Genomic DNA, 15,010 nt, shown 5'->3' with positions numbered 1-15,010 from the left:
CAATAAGAAATTCTTGGAACACCGGGTTATGGAACTCAGCACTCTATTCGCCAAAGAAACTCACTTAACTCAAAGCGTGGCTGACTTCTTATAAACAGTTCCTATTATAGAGTGTGGCCACTTCCGGGTTCTCCCCTAGGTTGTACTCTGAGCCTTGGGTTAGAGATCTCCCCTTGTGTGGCTCTAGCTCCCTATCACCCAACGTGGGCTGTGTCGGGCCCAGCACGAAGCCTTGCCCCCCAGCCTCCAGGGTTAGACAGTGGCGCTGGGTGGCAGAAGGGCCGGGCATTTCCGAAAGGCAAGGTTCTACATAAGGCTGAGGCTCTCTGAGAGACAGGCAAGTTGGCAGCTCCAACTTTCCCTTCCTCTGGGTACATACAGGGTGTTCCCACATCCAGGGCCTGAGTCCTCAGTCAATAAGTGCATATTTAGAACTACAGCATGCTAGATTTGCGACGACGTGGATGGAACTAGAGGGTATTACGCTGAGCGAAATAAGTCAATCAGAGAAAGACAACTATCATATGATCTCCCTGATATGAGGGAGTGGAGATGCCACGTGGGGGGTTTGGGGGGTAGGAAAAGAATAAATGAAACAGGATGGGCTCAGGAGGGAGACAAACCGTAAGAGACTCTTATTGTCACAAAACAAACTGAGGGTTGCTGGGGAGGGTATGTGCTATGGTGAGTGCCGTGAAGTGTGTAAACCTAGTGATTCACAGACCTGTACCCCTGGGGCTAATAATACATTATATGTTTATAAAAAAATTAAAAAAAAAAAAGAACTACAGCATACTAGTCCCTAAGGGATAAAGAAATAAATAAGACAGACCCTGTCTTTGCACTGCTGGTAGAAACCAGTATTAGAGGAAGGTGAGGGGTGAGTAACTAACAGCACGGGGAAGGCTTTACCAAAAAGGTGGTGTGTCTCGTGGGCTGTTCTGAAGGATTTTAGGAAGACTGACAGTAATCCTGGCTTGCATTTCGACGCGCTCTCACATTATGTCAAGTGCTGGCTAAGTATGTTTCTAGACACTTCAAGCTAAGGTCTACAGCCATCCCCGTTTTGCAGATGAGAAACTGAGGCTGAGTAAAGTCAGGTCTTCACCTGATGACTGGCTACTAAACCAGAGATCTGAGCACCCCAAGCCCACGCCTGATGTGCTGTATGTGCGTGCCATCGATTCCCGCGGTGCAAGCCTGCATGGGGTGGCAAGTCACGGCTGGACGACAAATCACTTAACAATCACTTTCAATAAAGCAGAACACAGACTCTGGCAGCGGAGACACAGAACATGGGCACGAGGGGCCTTCAGCCCAGGATGGGGTGCAGGGTGGGGAGGGAAGTTTTCCAAGTGTGCAAGAGTGCTGTGGGGGGTGGACGGAGGTGGTGGGCAAGGGAGGGAGAGTAGGGTAAGGATTCCAGGCCTGTTCCAAGGTGTGACCTGCCCCAGGAGCTGGACAAGCCAGAGGACGAGGCTGCAGGGAGAGCAGGGGCTTGTACAAGATGGGCTGGGGCGGGGGGGGGGGCGGTCCATTTTTAGCACCTGGGATCCCCTCCCGAGGTCTCAAGAAGAGGAGAGAGCAGTCATACTGCCCAGGAACCATTCCAGAGCAGCTGAATCTGAATCCCTGGGTAGAGCCCGGGCGTAAGCGTTTTTTGTTTGTTTGTTTGTTTTTAAAAGATTTTCATTGGGACGCCTGGGTGGCTCAGTTGGTTAAGCAGCTGCCTTCAGCTCAGGTCATGATCCCAGCGTCCTGGGATCGAGTCCCACGTCGGGCTCCTTGCTCAGCAGGGAGCCTGCTTCTCCCTCTGCCTCTGCCTGCCATTCTGTCTGCCTGTGCTCTCTCTCTCTCCCCCTCTCTCTCTCTGATAAATAAATAAAATCTTGGGTGCCTGAGTGGCTCAGTGGGTTAAGCCGCTGCCTTCGGCTCAGGTCATGATCTCGGGGTCCCAGGATCGAGTCCCGCATCGGGCTCTCTGCTCAGCAGGGAGCCTGCTTCTTCCCCTCTCTCTGCCTGCCTCTCTGCCTACTTGTGATCTCTCTCTGTCAAATAAATAAATAAAATCTTTAAAAAAATTATTTATTTATTTATTTATTTGACAGAGATCACAAGTAGGCAGAGAGGCAGAGAGAGAGAGAGGAGGAAGCAGGCTCCCTGCTGAACAGAGAGACCGATGCGGGGCTCGATCCCAGGACCCCGAGATCATGACCTGAGCGGAAGGCAGAGGCTTTAACCCACTGAGCCACCCAGGTGCCTCTCATCATCGTTTTTAATGAGCTCTCCTAGGTGACGAAATTGTAGGGATTTGCTAGGTTGGTAAGTCACATCACAGGTCATTGACCCTGGGTGCCTGCTAAGACTCAGGTTGAGTCTATCACTTTATCATTTTAAAGTCAAGGCTGCTGAGACAGATAACTTAACAAGCCCTTTCAATAAAGTGGTGACTGGTGTGTGACCTGAGCTGACCGATCAGAGTCTGTCCTGAGCTGTTGCTATGGGGGAGCCCCTTCCTGGTCTCTGATTCCAGAGGACGGGTCTGCAGATAGCTACCTGATGGAGAGGCCGGTGGGTATGAGTGTGGCAGAGTTGGCACACTGTTTTTACTAAAATTGCACTTTATCAGGTGAGCTTTTCTGGGGCTGATGGAGATTTTCAGGGCTCCCCACGCCATTCCAGCATGTGATTCTCCCTACACCTCCTCTGAGTTATAGGAGTACCCGTTCCAGCTGTGGGAGCCAACAGATCTCCATACTTTGCTGAAACTGGTTTGATTGAGGATTCTCTCCCTCGTGTGCACAGACTCCTAACAGGGAGGGAGCAGATGGTCCAACATCAGTCCCAAGAAGTCCTTCCACCGGCCTCACAAGCACAAAGGTATGTTGTCAATGGCGTCTAACCCCTCATTCATTTACTGGTAACATATCTTGAGCCTATTCTCATGCCCTCCACCCCCGACCTGTGAAAACATTTCGGCTGTGCCATGTCTTAAGGAACTCAGTTGGTTCAACTGACAACTGAACGTGGGACCCAATCCTCTTTAATTGAACTCAAGGTTGACTTCAAGTTCCTCTTTCAAACTCCAAGGGCTCCTGTGGGGTCTGGTTGTCTCAGATTTGATGAACGAGACCTCCTTCACTCTCCCCATAACTGTGTTGAGAAGCTGGAGCTGGTGTATTACATAAAGAATCTGCAGATTATGACCTGCTCCATGGGGGGCACAGGACCTGCCCCGCCCCGCCACGGGTCAGCAGGGGGTCCCCTCAGCATCCAGGCTCCCACTTTGGGCAAGTGAGACCCACAGGGCTGTTTCTGATTGAAGGTGCGTTTTCAATAACCCACATCAAGGAATTAGAGTCACAAGATTTATTACTAACAGGTCCTGGAAAGAGTGGGATTGCTGGGGTGTACAGGGAGGCAGGCGAGGGGCAGTCCTCCATCCCAGGTTCAGAGAGAGCCGGGGACAGAGAACAGGGTAGCAAGCACCCACTCCTTACAGGGTGGTGGGGGTGGAGGTCACTCCCTTTTCTTGGGCTGAACTCTAAGGCTTAATTCAAAAGGTACCCTGGAAAAAGCAAAGCAGGGAACCCTAAATTTGAGTCCTGACCTTAATGTCCAGGGTGTGAGTAGGGTTCTCCTACTGTAAAATGCATAAGCAGCAACTTGGAAAAATTAAGGTTGTTTTTCTCATCGTAGTAAAAATTTTTAAAAGATTTTCTTTATTTATTTGAGAGAGAGCGAGCCAGTATGGGCAATGGGGAGGGGCAGAGAGGAGGAGAAGAAAACTCCCCGCTGAACAGAGAGCCCAATGTGGGGCTCGATCCCAGGACCCTGGGATCATGACCTGCACTGAAGGCAGACACTTAATGGACTGAACCACCCGGGTGCTCCTTCACCCCAGCAACTTTCAAGGCTTAATAGGCTTTGACCATATCATCTTTTTGGTTTCATTTTTCCACACTGAAGAACAAAGCAGTCCAGCTTCTCAGGCAAGTCTTTTATCTGGGTGGTGACTTTACTTACCTTTCTACAGTACTGAGATATTTTTCTCTGGAGGAAAGTCATAAAACCCCCAGGTTTGGGTCTAGCCCATGGAGAATCCTATTTTGGGCTTAGCTCCCAAAGCAGTTTCTGGAAGCATTCTGCACTTTCTGAGCATGTAGTCCTGCATGGCTGTTAGCAAACGAACATTTTGCAAAGACCCCCAAGATCCCCTTCTGGGCTGTAAACAGGCTGGACAGAGTCTATTTTGTTATCGTTTGGATGCTGTGCTCCTAAATGCAGTAATTGAGGCTTCAATGTGTATTTTCTTGCTAACTCATAAGTGTGGTCGGCCTCCGTCGGCAGGCCTGGAACCATCTGGGCACTCGCTCCTTCAGATGATCTGTGGACACTGAAACTAAGTCTGGGAGCCCCAGTAATCTTTGGGGATCCCCACTGTTTATAATTCTCAATCCAGCAAAGTACCTGTTTATCCTATCTTTTGTTTCCTGTCTCTAAGGACAGTTCCAGTCTGTGGCGATTTCCCCGCACATTCTGGAGCAACGTACTATTGTGAGTGACCCCTGGGGTGGAACTTTCTCAGAAGGAATTCTGAATGTCTAAACATAATTCATCCCTGGGTTTCTCCCTTGTCTCCGGCCCTGTTTCTACCTCCTCCCAGAATGCTAATAGATTTCTCCGGTTTCATGTTCTCTTCTCAGAGAGCGTGCTGTGCTCTGTCCAGTTCATTGGGATTTCCAAATGTTCTTGGTGATATTACGTCTTCGCATGTATTCCATGAAGTGGCTGTTAAGAGGGACCCTTCCTAGATGGGGGAGCTCCCTTTGTGGGCAGGGGGCCCAGGGAATACACCCTTGGGCGCAGGCCCAGTATGGAAGTCAGTGCCCATTCTGGCCATCGGGACATGGACACCATCTTTAATTACCCCTGCTTCCTTCCCTCTAGATGGTTGGAGGGTAGGAGGCCATAGAGTTTCCCTGCTGTTTGTTCCCATGATGATTGAGGAGAGGACCTCTCCCTGCTCCTCTTCTTCCAAACCTTTTGTGAGTCTTGTTCTTACGCTGGCATGAAAGACCCCTTCCCTGTAGACTTCAGAAAGCCTCAGTATGCTCCCACTTTGGCCAATCTTGTCTTCTCAGCTCTTGCCATTGGCTTCCCTTGTCCTGTGTGCACACCCTTCCATGTGCTTCTGTGCTCCCTCCCTCACCACGAGGGATGCTTATTTTTAGTAATCAAAACGTGGAGACTTTATTCTAATACTTTAACGGTGTTCTGAAACACAGGTTCCCCTGGCCTTCCAATAGCTCTCTTTAGAAACTGAAGAGGCATCTCACTTTTTCTCTGAATTCTTTCAGATGGATTTAAGACACGTCAGCAGATTTTATTTGCTCTTGGGCATGGCTTTAAACGGATGTGATCAGACCAGTCACATTGTTTGGCTCCCACAGAAGACACATTCTTCCTATTTATTTACTGTGCTTCTGTTTTACTCCTTCAACAAGCATTCACGGAGCACTGAGTACTCAGCTCTGAGTGGGGTGCTTTGGGAGTTCTCAGGATGGGGGCAGATGATCCCGGCCCCCTTCTGGCAGCCCAGGCAAGTTGTCAGATGTAGAGACAAATGATTTCCGCACCTCGTGCTCAGTACTCTGGGGTGGGCGTTCATGTGTCTCGGGAGACCCGCATTTACTCCCCTTTGTCGTTACTGCAAATCAACTTCTGCAAAACTGGTGAGTCTCTCAGAGTTGAGGATGATGAGGAGTTTATTTTATTTTAAAGATTTTATTTATTTATTTGACAGAGATCACAAGTAGGCAGACAGGCAGGCAGACAGAGGGGAAGGGAAGCAGGCTCCCCGCTGAGCAGAGAGCCCAATGGGGGGCTCCATCCCAGGATCCTGGGATCATGACCTGAGCCGAAGGCAGAGGCTTTAACCCACTGAGCCATCCAGGCGCCCCTGATGAGAAGTTTATACCAGTAACTTCTTTAACAAACGGGACCACCGACGGTGAAGACTGGTGACATCTACATTCCCTTAGCCTCATGCTGTCTGGAACACCTTCCTTCCAATTTTCACCTGTTGGGACAATACTTCAGACTGCCCCAGGTTAGCATTTCCGGTCGTGAATCTGCTTTCAGGAACAGAGGCTGGAGACTTTCGGAGCCTGGTGAGCCAACTGGGCGTGGGACATTGATATGGAGTGCTCCCTCCCCCATGATAGACATGGACATTTTCAGTGTGCCCGGAAGACATAAAAGGGATTTTGCAAAAAAAGAAAATGCTGGAAGAACAATTTTTCTGGGCTTTCCTTGTCCTTCAGCCCAACATCAAGTTTATTTAAAAAAAAAAAAAAAAAGAAAGAATGATATTGGCACGTTAAAAAAAAAATCAACTTCCTGTCCAATGAAATTAGGTGACTCTCCCTGGAGGCAGTAACTCTTGGCTGTTTCATGTGCATCTTTCTAGATATTTCCATGGGCATATAAACACATATAGAAGAGCAACCAGTCTAGCTCCTTAGCTATCATTTCATCCAAAATGATTAGCCACCTTCTGACTGTTCCCTCCCAGTAGGTATTTCCTATTTTATTTTTCCTTTCAGTTAAACATTCCCGGGGAACTCTTCCATCATGGAATGGGCTGAGCACTCAGAGAAGACCTGAGCTCACTAGCCAAAGGGGATTTGCAGATGTATAGACAGACGGACTTCATCCTTTGCTCTCTCTGGACTCCCATTCCTGTTTAAAGATGCTTGTTCTGTCCTCTTTCATTTGGAAGCTGGACAGCTCACGGCTGCCCCCACTAACACCGTAGAATGTAGGAACCTTCCCGAGGTCACCCACCTGGCTTGGTGGCAAAGCGGGGCACGGGTGACTCCTGGCTGTTCTGCCACCTCTGATGAGCTCCCCAACTCCTTCCCAGGCACAGAGATGCCAGGTCTCCCCTGTGCCTCTACTGATCCTCCAAAAGGAGTGAGTGTTCCACCCCCCCCTACCCAGGCTGGGTTGGAGGCCCTCCTGATCACATGCTAACACTTTCTGGGGTCACAGGCCCATGATATTTGGGAATGAGCACCCTCTTCCTCCTTTTCTCACCTCTCCTTCCTGACTTCTGAGTTTCACTGTAAACTCTTGGAGGTACCAACGCTTTTTCTTTGGATGCTTCTCGCATCTCTCCCTGTGGAGATGAGATGACGATATGGAGATGTCAAACTAGTGTATAATTGAAGTTTTGTATATGAAAGTCTTCCCTCCCTCACTTTCCTCTTGACCCTCAGCACTGGGAGGCCAGCACACACCTACCGTCTGGTCTACAGCTTGCAAATTCTTCTACCTATAGAGCCAGGATGAACAGGATAGGATTGGTGTAGTGCTTAGCTGTCAGCGTGGAGACAGACTTTCTAGACATTGCGGTGGATCTGGGGAAAGACAGAGACCTAGGATTCGGGGCAGCTCTGCCTCAAGCTAGGAGGCCCCTGAATGGTCTTTCCTGTCACTAGATCGTCCGCTTTGTAGTCTGCAGAATCATGGTCTGGCCACCCCCCCGAGGGGTCTGCCGCTCCCTGCTCTAGCATCTCTAGGGACCCGGTGAACCGAGCTGGCTCTGTCAGTCATCAGCCTTGCCCACACCGGACTCCAAGGAGCCATTCTGGGGCCTCATCTGTAACATTTCTGGGCTCCCCAAGTAAAAATGTGGCCGAGCAAGGAGGAAATGGTGCTTGAAGAGCGACATTTTTATGTTTGAGTGTCACCATGAAATTCTTCAGCAGTAATCCCCAGCAATACCTGTATACCTGAAACCTCAAAAACACTTAGTAACCTCTTTTTTTCTTTCTTAAAGGTTTATTTTGTTTGAGAGCAAGCCAGCGAGCAAATGGGATAGGCACAGAGGGAGAAAGAACCTTAAGCAGACTCCTGACTGAGCACAGAGCCCCATGTGGGGCTTGATCCCACAACCCTGAGATCATGACCTAAGCCAGAACCAAGAGTCAGACGCTTAACTGACTGAGCCACCCAGGTGCCCCAATCACCTCCTGTTTTAAAGAAACGTTTGGGTACCCATACCAAGACACACCAGCTTCCTGTCATGGAGAACAGACCACCCAGTATTTACTTCTCCTCATTCCAGTAAGTACTGGGGAGAAGCAGCAGCTTGGAGCCATTTATCCACCAAACGGCAACTGTCTGAACGGACAGTGAGTCTGTCTCTCTCTCTCTCGCTCTCAACCGGCAGAAGGCTGGGGGATTTGGATTAATGAACAATTTGGTGCCAAGCACAAATACCATAGACATTTAGCAATAGAAACAGATAACCAAGTTATTCATCAAATTCAAAACTGTTTAGAATGGCTAATGCAAAGCTGAAATAAAGTTCGCTGGCTCATGGGAGGTGGGGGAAAAGAGCCAAAGCAGAAACGCGAGCAAATATGTCCCTTAATGTGACAACCTCCTTCCCCGCACTGTTTTCTTCTTAACGTTTGTTGGAGGCTTTGCTTTGATACGAGAGAGACAACACAGCAGGCAGGCTGACAATGTGTGGTCTGAACACTGGTTCCTTAAATCTCAGTGATCTCATCTGTGAAGTGGGGATATGCTTTGCTCCCTCTGAGGGTTACTGGGGAGATTAGATGAACTAACACGATACAGACCACTGAGAACAGATGCTTGGCATAGAGTGAGTGTTGTTAGGTAGCTGACCATGTCAGTTTTATATCACAGACAAGAACCATTCTTTAGATTAGAATAAGAGTCTCAATTGTGCACCCAATTCTGCCTCTGTCTGTGTGGAAACAGCGGGGACTTCTGCAGAATTCCCCGAGGATGCGTGGACATCCTTGATTACTGGGTGGGTTCTAAGTGCATTGCTGGTAACATTCAAGTTCTGTTGAGCGACCACAATACAGCAGAGTTTCCCACGTAACTATTGAGTGGTCCCAACTGTGTCGTGGAAGCAGCCGCCTTCGTTTCATGAGTGAGGACACAGAGACACTGGGAGATTAAGTGACTTGTCCAAGGTCACTAAGAAGATCAGAGCAGGGAGAGCCCCAGACCCTGGCCAAGGGATGCCAAGTTCAGTGTTCCCCACCCCAAAGTACAGCTGCTTCCCAGCTTTTTCACCTGGGGTTTACTTTCTTTCCTGTTCGTCCAATAATACACTCCATTTGTATAATAGTGGGTTACGTGTTAGAAATGAGAATATGGGGGTGGGGGTGCCTGGCTGACTCCGCTGGTAGAGCCTGTGTCTCTTGATCTACGGGCTGTGAGTTCAAGCCCCACACTGGAGTGGAGCCTACCTTAAAAAACAAAACAAAACAAAAAGAATGCAAGAAATGAGAATATGTTTAGAGATATGCTGCTTTCTGGAAATAAATTAAAAATCTTAAAATATTTTAAGAAAAGAACAACTTCCCTGAACGATCTACCCCAGCCCTTTAAAGACTTAGGAAGTTGAAATAGTTACAGAACTCCTTTCCTTTCTTTGGGATACTAAATGGTATTTTTAGGTCAAGTTTTCACAGAGTGTTTACTTGGATGCAGCCTGTGACTGACAAGGTAAATATGACACAACAAGATGTTTAGTAGACCTATCTAGACTATCAATCAAGCCATCCACACCTTGTCTCAAATTCTAAGCTGGTGGGATTCTGCCCCTACAGGCTGGTCAATGACCCGGAAAGGGAAGGCTTGGGTGCCATCTTGGCTTGGGTTTCCTTTGTCCTTGTTGACTCTTGGCCAAGGCTCGGCGGGGGGGGGGGGGGGGGGGGCTACATTCTAACTAGGCCTGTGGAGGTCTGTGGAATCTGCCAATAGCATCCATTTGCTCATAAAGAAATCAGACACTTGGGAGTTTAGGGATCTCAGCAGAGAAAAATAAAAGCAAGCTAAAACCCTCACAGTGGGGAAAACGGTGGCATCTGGCTTTTCCTTACCATATTCTCTTGAGATACTTAAAGATACAAAGCCCACCATGCTTCCAGATAGGAAGGGAAGCATTCTGAAATCAGCATTCTGAAAGGTGAATATCGGACTGTTTTAGCTGCACCAAAGGGTGTGAGACAACATAAACGAATGTCCCACGAATCCCTTGTTCTGGTGCAAAATGAGCTGCCCACCTTAGCAGGGAGGGGTTCTTAGCAGGTGTGGACCTTTGAGGGGGTGCCGTCGTGAACCTCACAGTGTCTCCAGGTGAGCTTGGTCTCTAAGCCCTACATTTCTCATTGCTTTGCCTCTCTTGCATAAATGGAAACCCGTCTGAGAAAATGCAATGGTGTTACAAAATCTATTATTTATACTCTAGCTCTTTCTATACCGGATATTAAATTAAATGGAAATGAAAGTGTATTATACACCCAGATTTCCAAACAAACATGAATTCTTACTGTTTCCAAAGTACCAGTTGTTTTGAGGAAACCCTGCCGTGTTTATGATTATGAGAATGAGGTACGCATTTCCATGTGCTCTTCTGTTACAAAATCTGTCAAATTAAGTGGAGCCCCGGGTGCTGGGTGGCAAGCCACAGTTCAAGGGCGGACCACAGGAGAAACTGAAATGGAGACATTTATCATTCACAGATCCTAGAGGATGAGCAGGGCACACCTGGAGGGGGCAGTGGAGGGGGCAGAGAGAGACAGGACTAGGGCTCAAGCCTTTATTAGGGTGCATGGGTCCAGCGTTGGAGGGTTTCTGTGCTAAAGCTAGATTGGTCCATTCAAACCAAAGGAGTGGGCTTTGGTGAACCCCAGGGGGGTCTTTTTCCAAGGGGTGCATCAAGGACAGCTCTGGGAGGTGGGGGAGACTGTTCATCACAAAAGCCATTGGGGAAAGTCATTAGAACTTACATCTGCTTGGGACTGGTAGCTGCTGTCCAGGGCATGCATTTACACGGGGGACAGGGGTGGGGGGAGGCTATGACCAGTCTAAGATCTCCCCCTCCACACACACATACAAGCAATGTGGCCAAATGAAACGTTTGCCAAGGCAGCAGCACCACAGAGTGGCTTCAACTCCCAGCGGTCCGAGGGATGTATTATGATAGCGGTCTGTTCTCCAGGATGCCAGGGTCAGAAGCTGAAAATGCACCCTGGCAGTGAATTTCCAAGTCACTTTTGCCCAGCAGACGTTTTTTCTGAGCTCCCCCTGGCAGCGGGTAACCAGCAACATCTTATGGTTGCAGAAGAGGATCAGACTTTGAGAGAGGGGAGGAAACTTTGTGGCAGCACCTGGAACAATGAGGTAGCCTGGTGTTTAATATTTTATTTATTCATTTGACAGAGAGAGAGAGATCACAAGTAGGCAGAAAGGCAGGCAGAGAGAGAGGAAGGAAGCAGGTTCCCCGCTGAGCGGAGAGCCTGATTCGGGGCTTGATCCCAGGACCCTGAGACCATGACCCGAGCCGAAGGCAGAGGCTTTAACCCACTGAGCCACCCAGGTGCCCTGGTAGCCTGGTTTTTAAAGAGCTAAAGCTGGGAAGAGACACAGCAGGGCACAGATGAGGGAAACGCATACAAGACTACCAGGAGACCGAACTCTGAAGCTGAGTGTCTGCGCTGTGGCCACCAGGGCTGATGACACAAATGTTTAGGAGGCCAGAGGGGTGACTCTTGGTGTGCTTTAGGGTGTTTCCCCCTAAGCGCCTTTCAGAGACATCAATCAAGAGAAAAGTCTTCAACATCCTAAAGAGGACGAAAACTGTGTGCGTCCGTCTTCAGAAGAACAGTGTATGAAGAATAAAGGGATGATACCAAGGCTCTTCTTGGGGACTTGGCCAGAATATCTCTGCTCCCAAGGGCAGAAGAGCTGAGCGTTATCAGGACCCAGGACAAACAGTTGTGGTCCGCCAGGAAAGCTGCTGTGGAGACCTTGAGAAGGAGAGTCCCCAGAGATGGAAAAATAAAACACAAGTAACAGCCATGAGGGATGGTAAGCACTAAACAGGGCCTCAAAGATACAGATCAGTAAGTTTGTACTCACATCTGCTAATCTCTGCTCTGCCCTGTAGAGGCCGCAGAACCTATAGGAACTGGCCTTGATCCATCAGATAGCTGACAGATTCTTTTGTTTTTAAGTTATCAAGGGCCAGATTTTTCAGACTCTGGCAAATTTAGTTTTTTTTTTTTTTGTTTTTTGTTTTTTTTTTTTGCGAGAGAGGGAACACAAGCAGGGGGAGTGAGAGAGGGAGGAGAAGGCCTCCCGCTGAGCAGGGAGCCCAGTGTGGCTCGATCCCAAGACACTGGGATCATGACCCGAGCTGAGGCAGAAGCTTAACAACTGAGCCACCCAGGTGCCCCAAATCTAGTATCTTGATTCCATAAAGTTCCTCATCTCGTAGTGTTACTTTAAACAAACAACTGAAAAACCAGAAGTAAACTCAGCTGGTAGCTTTGTTATTTTTTCCTGCATCAACGGTGTTTGCTACGCTTTAATTCTTCACTTTAGTAATCTGGATATAATAATGTTATAAGTCAAGTTAGTACAAAGGGCATTTTTATATTCATCAAGTAACAGTGCCTTGAAATTTTTAAAATGAGACTACACGAGATATTTGCATTTACTTTGTTACAAAATTGCTGCCCAAGTTTCAAAACGTCTTCTTACTGCCCTTAGAATTAGAAAAATTTCACCTGTCAGCACGTATTCTTGCCTCCTGACCCCTATGATCTAATAGGATGCTGCATTTTCTATTCCTAGGGTCACACCTGGCTGAGAAACTGGGCATCTTTTAAAAAGATGTTTATTTGTCACCAAGGAAACGGACTTCTGCCTGACCTTGGATGCACACACACTTGGGTAAGTGTAGTCCTTAGGTTTTCCACGGCCCTGTTCATTGCTCCTTCGTAGATCTGTTGGTCTGAAAGGAAGGGAGGCTGACACGGGACTTATCATTCGGTCAAAATAAGAAAAACGGGAGTGTGTCCTTTGAATGGGGCTGGATACCAGACAGGTGGGAGAGACTGGAGCCTCCCATTTTCAGGGTACATTTATATCAAGTCTGTCGCATGAATAAACAATGGATGTTGTTTGAAAAGCAAAGCCATTGTCTTTGAAGAGCCACAGAAACACAGAACGGCTAGAAGTTATTTGAACTTCGGGACGTTGTAAGTCAAGTTAAAGAACAGGGGTCTTTCTGGAGGGGTGCCTTTCCATTTCACAGAACCAATGGATTCAAACGAGCCTGCGCTGGTTTCTGATAATTCCAGTTTGCTGATGCCCTGTTTCACTTGGGTTTATCCCCGTCTCTTTGCCTGGATGGCAGACTTCTCAAGAGATCGGTGATCAGACCTCCTAAGGCGTGACTGAATTTGGGGGCCGGGCTTGGTAGAAGCCAGTGCTTGGATATAATTCACTTGGTAGCACTGTTGAAAGTGAAAGGGCACTTTCAACTCGCAGAACCTGGGCTCTACCCATCTGGACCTCAGTTTCTTTAGGGAAATGGAAATGCCAGCCCCTGTTCTGGTGAGCATCAGTACAATGATGGCTTGAAAAACTTCCTGTCCCAATGTCAGGGATGCTCAGTACCTGTTCATTTTATTATGCATCTCATCTAAGAATTCCTGTATTTGGCCCCACGTAGGGTGGCCGAAGGGCCAAGTCAAAGGTCCTATAGGACCTGTAAGACCTCCTATCATAATAGGAGCCCCTCCTGGCTCTGTTCTGCGTTACCATGCACACTAAGGGAACAGCAGTCATGCCTTGCAAGGGGTTTCTTAGCAAAGGTCAGAGAAGCCCTCCTTGAATAAGAGGCCAGGTTACCGTAAGATCCTTTTGGTCACAAAGCTGGTTATTAAATAAACACCTGCAAAGGGAGAGACAGCATGGGGGGGCAGATACGCACCCCCCCCCAACCATTCCACATGTCTATTTGGAATATAAGCACCTGTCTGTCACCTGGGAAAGAAAAGGTAAGAGCAGGGCTATTGCGAAAAGGGATCTGGGACCTTCCTCCCCAGCACCACAGGAAAGAGGATTTCAACTTCACCACCATGCTGCTCTTCAAGGAACCAAGGTATCCTTTAGAACAGGGAGAACTCAGCTCATTGCTAATATCATCCGGCCTGGAAGGTGGCAGCAAAAACCAGCCACAGAGAATGTGGAGCCCGCCTGGTGTGTGGGTGCCCCACCCAGAGCCTTTGTCTGCGGGGCTTGTCACCCAGCAAAGTCAGCCCCGTGGTTCACTGGAGACCATATCCCTTATAAAGGGGGTTTGCTTCTCACCTTCTGTGGCAGTGGAACATCAGGATACCCTTTGAGTTGTGTTTTTTAAAATGCCATTTTTGGTATGCTATCCCTTCCGTGCACAGATCGCCAGGAGGCCCTTTCCCACTGTCCTTCAGTTGCCCTTCCCGCCAATTTCTTTCCTAGGGGTCATGGTTCAAGATCCGCCCCCAAATCCCCCTTTATGATGCACTGGAGAAGACAGCAAAGTCTGTACATCTTGTCTTTTTTTTTTTTTTTTTCTTCTCTTCCCCTTTCTTCTGAAATAGATGCCCCTTAGTGGCAGGCAACGTTTTGTGTTTTTGCGGGCGGACCCTCCAGCCAGATCTCCTCGAGGTGACAGCCTGCCTCGCAGGACAACCTGTAATTCTGTCCCTTGAGCTTGGCTTGCTTGGCTTGCTGAGCTGGGGGTTGGGGAGGCTCTCGCTCAACCCGACTCTAGATCCGCGCGTAACTGCTCTTCCCGGGAGGGCTCCTCTGGCCTCCCTGCCTGGCGCTGGAGTCTCCTAGTTTTGAGAACACCCAACTTCATCGCCTAGAAGGAGCGCGCAGCTGGCCAGCTCCGCTAGGTGGCGCGATTTCCCCTGCTCCGCCCGCCAGACGCCCGACTTAGAAAAGAAATACAATCCAACGCCTCCCGAAACCGCACCATATAATAGCGACTCGCAGGCTCCCATTAAAAATCTCAATCTGGGGGAATTGATTCTGCCTCCGAGCAAATCTAATGCAATTACACTAACAGGATGCAATCTGGAATTGCAACCGAGCGTCCCTTACCCACCCGCGTCGGCCC

The 15,010-nt window shown here is 48.6% G+C and overlaps 1 protein-coding gene across 1 annotated transcript in view; it reads right to left on the bottom strand.

Moving 5' to 3' along the window:
• The window catches only part of RGMA (repulsive guidance molecule BMP co-receptor a), a 44,948-nt gene that overhangs the window by 28,852 nt on the left and 1,086 nt on the right, over positions 1 to 15,010 (bottom strand). The window lies entirely within an intron of this gene.

Source organism: Mustela nivalis, assembly GCF_964662115.1.
Source record: "Mustela nivalis genome assembly, chromosome: 6".
Lineage (NCBI taxonomy): Eukaryota > Metazoa > Chordata > Mammalia > Carnivora > Mustelidae > Mustela > Mustela nivalis.
The sequence above is the reverse complement of the archived record's forward strand: the minus strand, read 5'-3'. Positions and strand labels throughout refer to the sequence as shown.